The sequence below is a fragment of the Pectinophora gossypiella genome, chromosome Z (genome assembly GCF_024362695.1).
Source record: "Pectinophora gossypiella chromosome Z, ilPecGoss1.1, whole genome shotgun sequence".
In the NCBI taxonomy this organism is placed as follows: Eukaryota; Metazoa; Arthropoda; class Insecta; order Lepidoptera; family Gelechiidae; genus Pectinophora; species Pectinophora gossypiella.
In genome coordinates this window covers 2,450,293-2,460,480 of record NC_065433.1, presented here as the reverse complement: position 1 = coordinate 2,460,480, position 10,188 = coordinate 2,450,293, and the positions used below count along the sequence as shown (strand labels likewise).

Sequence of the window (10,188 nt, the reverse complement as noted above, 5' to 3'; positions counted from 1 at the left end):
ATACATATTAATGCTCGTGACCGTACACATCCATCGCAAGGTAAACCACAACCACACTATGACATGATACATTTAATAGGCTGGTTTCCAACTAGTCAAACCACTTACTTTTTACTAAACGTCAAAACACGAAATTACTATGGGATTTGTGACGTCATAGAAAAACGTGATGAAATGACGGACTACTTATTACGAGGTTAGTTTCCAACTAGTCAAACCACTTACTTTTTACTAAACGTCAAAACACGAAATTACTATGCGATTTGTGACGTCATAGAAAAACGTGATGAAATGACGGACTACTTATTACGTTTTCTTGATTAAAATTCATATATAAGTTTTGAAAATATAAAAAGCTTTTCGTTAGTTTTGGAACTGTCGTTATTTAGTAATCAGAATTTCATAATTTATCTTGATTGTGTAAACATCCATCGGTTACTTAAGATTAGGTATTACAGATCAAAAGATATAGCCCTTCAAATATCGGACAGACAGACAGACAGTGTAGGGTTTTTATAATTGAGCCCCGTTGCCACTGAACCCTAAAAAGCGGAACGCCGCGCTGGACGCGAGGATGCGGGAAAGGTATTCCACAATTTCCCTACGGTATCCGTTTGCCGTGAACGTGTAATATTTGTGAGTAAATATTCTATTGCATCCTGCACCGTAGTGCATGCAGAGATGGACGATGGAACCAGAAATCAATAACTAACACCCACAGACAATAAATTACACTTAGCCAATCTGACAGACCGAGTGCCCGGGACGCGTATTGCTCGCTTCCTCTGCAGTTCATTTAAATTTTACAGTCTTATCAGGTGTAAAGTTTCGCGATCGTATTTTAAATTTGCACACAGAGCGCAACCATGACGACGATGGTTGTGAGGATCAATCAGGTAACGCATTTGGATTTTAAACCCCTTTTCTTGAGAAGCCCATCTATGAACATTGATTTTAGTTTCGTCCTTTAAAAAAATATTTTGTAATGAATAAGATTTGTTATAAATATTGTATTGTTAGTCTAAAGGGGGCTGACCCCGTGGACCAGGGTTGTCCCACACCATTGTGTGCTGAAATTTCTGATTTCCAAAGACCTGAAGCTGGCAAAACCCTTTCACTAAAATACCTAGATCATACATTGAAAGTTAGAATTCTATTTCCTGTATAGTCCTGTCACCTACCAAATCGTTTGAAAACGTGTCTTTAATTGAGTGGAGAAGAAGCAACGGAAGATGTTCCACAAGAACATTGGTTTCCTTTGTACTGTTTGTGTAGTTTTGGATACGCTTAAAGCCTTAAGCTACACTTACTTGTGTAAAAGCAAGTTTATACTTACAAGTGCTGTAATTAGCTTTTGACATCGCTTTATAAAACAATGACAGAAAATGGGCGTATCTTTTTATCATGTTAACATCAGAAGCTTGTTCTTTATTTGAATCATCAAAAGGGCCTTTTAAAGTTTAATCGATATAAAATATAAAGCGCCGCGTCTATCTGTCTGTTCGCGGCTAACTCATAAAGTACCGAACTAATTTTCATACGGTTTTGACCAGCGAATAGAGTGATTCACGAGGATGGTTTTAGTGTATAATTTAATAATATTTTGTATAAGTAAATTTGTTTAAATGTGACGACAAACGTTAAACATATCGGAAAAAAATCAAGTCTTTTATCGAAAACACTGCCTATTGAGATATAGTAAAACAATGTAAGGTAGAATTGTTCCTCTTTTATACATCTACAGAAAAGTTTGCGATGGAATTATGTTTATTTGTTAAGTATAACATACTATACCCATTTTAATGTTTAAAAAATTATCACTTTTATTTTTCACGTGTTTTTTATATCTTAATACCTATTATACATGCGATGGTTTATTGTAGATTTGGGTGAATTGCAAAAGCGAAAAAAAAAGTTGTCTTGGCTGAGAACGGTAGTGCAAAGTTCTGCTAAATGATTTTGAATATTTTTTCTGGGTAAAGTAAGTAGTCCTCTACCTTGGCAAAAAAAATCATTCAGTTTCAGCAACTGTAACACGCTGAAAAAAATTTTTAAAGTGTCATTTTATCATTTCGGTAGCTTGTCCGTAACCCATTATCGCTTATAAAATGTCTTGCTCTACAATTATTTTCTATTATTGGAATTTAAATTGATAGAATTTCGTTAAATTATTAAATAATCTAACAACAAAAACTATTTCTGTCTGTTTACCTTCCTTCTCATACATTTGACAGGCAGTTAAATTTTGTCCGAAAACAAGTTATCATTTCAGAGGACAGTAAGTTTTGGTAGAATAACTCCGTCAACATTGCGTCTATGACACCTCCTTACCTGCCAACACCTCGCATTGGTTCGGCTCGACCGCTAGACGTGAACATACCCGTCACAGCGTGTAATGGTTTCCCGCCAAAAAAAGAAATTTATCATTTCGGTGATAGGGGGACAAAAAAAAATCAGTAAAAAATCATTTCGGTAGCCATTATAACTCGTGTTAGATTAGTTCATTTTATTTCATATTGATATGTTAAATCGGCTGCAAGTACTGTTTTGTTTGAGAAGTGTCGATTTTTCGATAGTTATTTAAATTCACAGTTTATACAAAAATAACCTGTTTTTTATCATCTCGGTGTTATCATTCCGGTGGATTCGGTGGACTGAAATGCCAATAACAGTCCATGGGAATGATAAGTAACACTGAAATGATAAAACCGTTAAGTTTTAGAGATCCGTGTGTTAAATTTTAGTTTCGAATTAGGTATTGATTTAAGGGCCTTTTTAACAGTTCTGTGGAGCTATTTTATTTTTCCTCGAGATGATCTCATGGTTTTCCAAAACCATTTTGGGTGATTGGAAAACGTCATATAACCTTCTATCAAACTCCTCTTTCTGCTTTTCTCGGTAACCTTGAATACCCAGACTTATCCATTCTTTAGATCCTGGTGGACACTGGCCTGGATAAAATAGTTTACACCAGTGTCTACCGATCGCACAGCGGTAACTCTGAGACAAGCAGGTTATTCACCTACCTCAGTAGGACAGTGGAGTTGGCACGGCGGAGGTATCTCTCAGCGCAACTTGTTCTTCTCCGGGACTCCAACGCCCACCAGCAAGAGTGGTTGTTCCCATTCCAGAAGACCGACCATGCTAACAAAGAGGCGCAAGCTTTTGCCATGTGTGGCAAAACCTCTCACATCTGGTGAATTGCGTTACAAAGATACCTGACGTTGCTAACTATAGCGCTATGTGTCTGTCTATTCCCCACCTGATTCTAGCCCCAGAGGATCGAGGCAAATATGGTGACACACGCTAGCAGATTGGGATGAGATGCAGCACTTCTTCGCAAACCTATCCTTGGCGTGAGGTTTGCTTTTCTTCAGAAGACTCGACGAGCTGCGGAGATGCCATATTAGTTGTCAGGCAATGGAATACTCTATCCCATTTTCTGACATATCATCTGACGATAAGGCTCGCTCATGGTACATCGCGGAGTATGCTAGTGCAGAAGCTCTAATATGCCTCCTAACATGCGGGCTTTGAAAAATTCCCTGAATACCGCTGCAAAGTCTTGCAAGAAGACAATGCGCATGACACGTTTCGACAATATTGGCCAAATTGATGCCAAACTGACTGAGCTGGTAGTAAAACTTTTTAGCCGCTAGTCAAATCGGTCGAAGCAAACTTCTGCCGTATAAAAATGCTTCGCACTCTAGACGTGAATAAGGTCAGTAGTCCTGATGATATCCCAGCAATAGTACTGCGGAACTGTGCACCTGAATAGTCTCTTTCTGACACGCCTTTACCTGCTCTCTCTGGGTTCAGGACAATTCCCGAAACCATGGAACCTTGCCAATGTGCAGTTTATGCCCAAAAAAGGCACTCGTACCAACCCTGCTAACTACCGCCCCATCTCGGTACAACCGCCGCTAATCCTGAACAACCGCCTCCTGGCGTACCTTGAAGCCAACAATTTACTCAGAGATAGGTCAACTGATGTTCTTCTTGTGTATGCTACACGCTTATGGAGTGATCTAGAATCAAGGCGAGGATCTTGTTGTGTCCCTTGATATATTCAGGATCCCTTCTAGCCTATGTAATTGGATAGATAGGGATAGATTGATTCGGGTAGTAGTTGATGGGTGCCGGGCTCCCTCAGGGATCTGTTCTCTCCGCCACGTTTTTTCTATCAATGATCTGCTGATTATGCCCGGTATTTTTAGGCATGCAGACGATAGCACAGTGACGGAGAGATACATGTCCAATGCACGCGTAAGCACCAGAGATGATAGTGCCCTCAGAGAGGATCTTGTGAATCGTGTGAAACTGCCCCTTAAGTCCGTCTCAGACTGGGGTGACAACAAGTAGGTTGGACTCAACGCTTCCATGACCCAGGCGTGTCTGTTCACCGCAAAACGGAGTCCTTTCCTCCTGACTGGGACTTTCCGGAGTGAATTACCAACCATCTCGAGCTCTTGGGTATGGATATAACTTCCAACTCGTTATAATCTAGGAGACTTCAAGAGTAGGGTGAATAGGCATTTGCTAGGTAAGTGTGATCCACCCTAGACCACATCGTCATTTACCATCAGGTGAGATTGTGGTCCTACGTGAACCTATATTATTTAAAAAAAATGTAGGTAAGTAATAAAGAAGCAATGACAATAGCCACAAAAAAGACATATTGACAATAAGCATCATCCCCCTAGCATTATACCGATTTTTCACAGGGTCCGCTTACCTAACTTGAAGATTTGACAGGTCCAGTATTTTACAGAAGCGACTGCCTGTCTCACCTTCCAACCCACAAAGGGGAAACCAGCCCAATACACATTAGGTCACATACCTCCGAAAATGGAATTTTCGGGAATGTGGGTTTCCTCACGATGTTTTTCTTCACCGCTGAACATGTGACAATCATTTCTGATCTAAACATGAATTACCTTACCACCCACCCATTAGCTACCACGGCTCCACATATTGACAACAACTAAATGCATTTTTTATTGCTCGATGAAAGAAACGAACAACAATCTATTAGTACTTATTAGTAAATAGTATTAAACTATTTTTTATTTAGCAAGTATTGAACTATTTATCTAAGAATGTATAAATCGATCTCCACCAACCCGCAGTGGAGCAGCGTTATGGAGTATGCTCCATAACCCCCGGTTAATTGAGAGTAGGCCTGTGCCCAGCAGTGGGACGTATATAGGCTATTTATGTATAAATCGAACTTCACTTTGTACGGAACCCTAGCTAAGCAGCACAATTTTTCTTGACTGTATCATTTCCGTGGGTTAATTTCATTTCAGTGGACTCATTATCATTTCAGTGTACATTTATATCATTTCGGTGTATATTTATATCATTTCAGTGGGTACTTATCATTTCAGTGGATTCATAAAAATTCAATTTTAAATATCTCAGTAAGTTTCGATCGTATTTGATGCCCACTCACGCACATAATTCAAAATAGGTTAAAGTTTTATTTGTCGTCAAATATGTGAAGAAAAGTATTAAAATAAAAAATCTCACCGAAATGATAAAAAAATGAGACTTGTTGAAATTCACCCATTTGTCACCCATCGCGCGGCGCGTTGCGGCGTTGTGGAGTAGGCTCATACACCCTCCGGTTGATTGAAGGGAGGCCTGTGCCCAGCAGTAGGACGTATATAGACTGTTTATGTTATGTTGCCTCCCATGGCATTCTGTACGGTCACGAGTACTAATATGTAAACACTTTGAAACCATGTCACATTATTGACAAATTAAACCGTAAGTCTCATTAAATGTCAAATATGATAGTGCGACACGGTTCTAAAGTGGGTACATGATATTGCTCATGACGGTTCTCTATTTTTACGCATAAATTTTTATGTAATAATTTACCATGGCATAACATTACTTGTCCTATTATTAGTTACGCATAGTATTAATTTGTCATAACTTTTTAAGCATAATTTTGAAACTCATAACTACTATAAGCATAATATTTAATGACAATAATGATATATAAGCATAATTATTATAAGCATAAAAACTATACTCCGAATAAGAAAAGTTTTGGCACAACTTTGAACATTTCCGAAACTTACTTTTTCCTTGGCTGCATTTGGTTCATGATTGTGACTTTTTATATTTTTTGACTCTATTTCATGCTGTTGGTCATCATTCAGCATACTTTTCGTGTGTAAGATAAACACCCTAACCTACCGTTATGCCTTGTAAAAATTATGACAAAACACTATTATTCTAAAAAAGAATTATGGATACCTATTTATATGCGAATCAAATTTATACCAAAATATATTAGTCCAAAAATAATTTATACCTAAAAAACCAGTATTCTTAGATGTTATTATGATAATTATGATAATTAAAATTATGACAAAACCATTTATGCATTTTAAGGGAATCCCGCTCATGACTGTACAGGTCGCACAAATGGGGGGAAACTTTAACACAACAAGCCTGAGGGTGCTGAGGTGGACGCAAACTTCGGCTTAGGGCGTGGTTTGAGAGGTTTATCTATGTTTGAGACAAGCTGTCTGCTTTGACCGGGCGCGGGCGGGTAGCTAGTGCTTAATATTGATCTTAAGTTTATTTTATATGTTTAGGGTTGCTAAGAAAAATGCACGGAGTAGAAGAGAATATGTTGGAAAGGCCCTAATGGGCGTATTTTCTATAACAGCTGTCGCCGGTTCAACCCCACTCTCTTTTACTACTACAGTACTACTGCTTCACAAATACGAAGGACGTAATATACGATCCCGACGACCCGATCACTCTAGCCATAGAGGCACCAAACACTTCAGGACCCCGATACCGACCCCGCCGGCGTGGTCGACGACTTCCCTCAATCTGGGGTCGATTAATTAATTCTTTCAAATATTTTTCCGCTCAGATGACGCCCTGAACCAAGGTTCGCGCCCAGCTGGGCACCCTCAGGCCTGTTGTCTTAAATGTTGTACCGGGTATGAGCATTCAGCGCTCCCCATTTGTCCGGCCAAGTAGCTAATGCCATCTGCGGCAAATCTACAATAAGTCACGTCAAAAAAAGCTTCTCTAATAGGCTACTTGACAGCCTAGTCAAATGAGATACTTTTTACGAAACGTCAAAACGGAAGTTTTCTTTAGAGTTTGTATGGAAATTCTGCCCACCCCTTCGGGGAATACGGGCGTGAGTTTATGTATGTATGTATGTTGTATGGAAATACCATCCTGTAACGTCATCAATAAAAGCGCTCAAACACCGTACTCATTGTTACTTAATTCGCAATTAATATTCGAAAATAAGTCAAAAAGTAAAATTAGATTGATTTTTGAACATCACAGACTGGCTTCTATTTCTAGATCGGCATTTTATAATTTATTTTTGACCTCGTCAAATACCCAATTCCATTGCCACTTTAACGGCAATGTATACTTTTCGTAAGACTTTATTTTTTTATCTAAGTATACTTAAGTAGGTACATTTATAGTTACAAAACATTGTTACAAACATTATTAATATGACGTCGTTAAACCCCAAGAGGGTTTCTCCCGACACCATACCCACAATACGTATTAACGTTGTATTGTATTCTGACCTGACATACAACGAAAGGGCCCGCCCGATATAGACCGCCTGGTTTTATAACTCTTCCAAGAAGATACAACAAAGGCAACTATCTACAACGAACTTCACTTATTTATTTATTTTATTTATTTAAACTTATACAAACTTATAAACTAAAAACAATAGATCACATCAATAAACCCCAAAAGGGTTTGTCCTGATGAACATTCCGCTTTAAAATTACTACAGTTACGCTGGATATCAGATACTGCATACAAAATCCCATTTGTTCTATAGAACAGGGGGGTTAAAATGGCCATATCGAAGCAATTCATCTAAAAAAGCAATATTGCTTTCTTAGATGAATTGCTTCGATATGGCCATTTTGACCCCCTGACGTCACTTTTTTTCTTATTCTTTTCTATAGAACTAAATACAAGCGTCTCCATCCTGATTCACTCATAATTATAAATTGGGAATAAAAAAATTCAAATAGTTCTAACATCATCATCAGCCGTACGACGCCCACTGCTGGGCATAGGCCTCCCCCAAGGATCTCCACGACGATCGGTCCTGCGCTGCCCGCATCCCGCGACTTCCCGCGACCTTCACCAGATCTTCGGTCCACCTTGTAGCGGGCCTACCTACTGAGCGTCGTCCGACACGTGGTCGCCATCGGTTCTCCTCGCTATGTGTCCTGCCCACTGCCACTTCAGCTTTGCAATTCTCCGAGCTATGTCGGTGACTTTAGTTCTTCTGCGGATCTCCTCATTTCTGATTCGATCGAGCAGGGAAATACCGAGCATAGCTCTCTCCATTGCCCGCTGAGCGACACCGAGCCTTCTCACGAGACCCATAGTCAGCGGCTATGTACATAATAAGACGTAGTCATTAAAGTCATTAAGACGTAGAAGTAATAGGTAAATCATTTCAAGAGGCCAGTTGATAATCAAATCACTGAGTCTTGTTATCTTGTTCTTAAGAACTATTTGAGAAAGCAAGAAAACTTGAGAAATGCTTTTTCCTATTTATTCCAGTGACATCAGTTCAATTGAAACAAATGGGAACTACTCTACAAAAGTATTTTTTTTTTTATAAATAGCCGATTATACTAAGGTTTTTAGCTTTTCTGCGATAAGGGACTAAAGGACCTTTGATTTGGAATCTACTTGCATGATAGTCGATATTTGCTTTTTTGCCCGATACGAACTTTTTATATACTATCGCGGAGTTTCGTGGGTCGTAAAGTTTGTGGACGAGTGGAGCACTCCTGCAAAGTTGAACTACTTGCTCATAATATACATAATATACCCGAATCTATACGGAATGCACCATCAGTGCAATGTTTTAAATACAAAATGAGAACCTGGCTGTTAAACCTGGCTGTCTTTTCTTTTTTTTTTTTTTATTTTTTTTTTTTATTTATTTATTTAAAAAAAAAACCATAACTTTTATTGTTTTACCGAACTCATAGACTTGCCTCTATCGAGTTAATTTTAATGAACTAGTATTTAAAACCGAATTACACAATTTGTAATTTTAGACAGATTTATTAACGTAACAACTTATACAATTTATTATTTTAAACTAATTTATTGATACAATTATACAATTTATTATTTTTATTTTTTAGCTAATGTATTAACGTAATTGTACAATTTATTTTAGTTGGATTGAGTAATAGAATGGAATAATTGTAATAAATACCTACATATGATAGGTTGTGAACTAATATGACCTGTAACGAATGTTATCAAATAAATTATCATTATCATCATTATCATATTTGTATAGGCAACTCCAACCTCTAATCCTTGGGAAAATGGCGTCGAAAGACAAATGAGCAAGAAAGTCATCTTACTTATAAAAAATTTGTTCTGGGCGAGGGCCCTCAGCGCTCCCCATTTGTCCGACCAAGTAAATTCAATAAGTGAAGTCGGAAAATATCAAAAATCACACTTTTTTACAGATGGCGTATGGCAAAAACTTGACAATGAAACAACGAAGTTTATTGCTGACCAGGAGTAACCAGGGGGACTTAACCCACGAGTACATGCTGATCATCCTAATAGGCATGGCATTGTACATCCTTGTCTTCAATGAAAGACCCAATTAAATAAAATATTCGGTTAATTGAGACGAGTACAATGGATATCAACATTTGAATTCGTGTTTTCTTTATCATCCTCTGTAATCAACGTCATCATATATAATGATGAACTTTCCAGGCTACTTTCACCAAAAACAATATAGATGGCGTTGTACAGTTGTAACGTGATAATTACATACAGGGTGTTAGTGACGTCGTAACGAAAACTTTGATGGATGATTGAGACCATGATTCTGAGATGATATGAAGTGGAATTTTCCGTCGCAAAAGTATGGAACAGAAAATAATAAAAAGAATAACAAAAATTTTCATGAATTTTCCGACTGAAAATTCCACTTGATATCAACTCAGAATCATGGTCTGAATCATCCCCCTCAGTATTCGTTACGGTATCACTAACACCCATACCTACTTGTATGGGTACAGTATGTACTTGTGCGGGGTGTAAGTGACATCGTAACGAATACTGAGGGGGATGAAACAGCTGATTATTCTGTGTTAATATCAAGTGGAATTTTTCATC

At 38.1% G+C, this 10,188-nt stretch overlaps 1 long non-coding RNA gene across 1 annotated transcript; it reads left to right on the top strand.

Moving 5' to 3' along the window:
* Positions 1–646: 646 nt before the first annotated feature.
* Positions 647–9,721, top strand: LOC126380188 (uncharacterized). The gene is made up of 2 exons (XR_007568448.1): positions 647–896; positions 9,525–9,721. It is a non-coding gene; the product is annotated as an uncharacterized LOC126380188 (long non-coding RNA).
* The last annotated feature ends 467 nt before the right edge of the window (positions 9,722–10,188 follow it).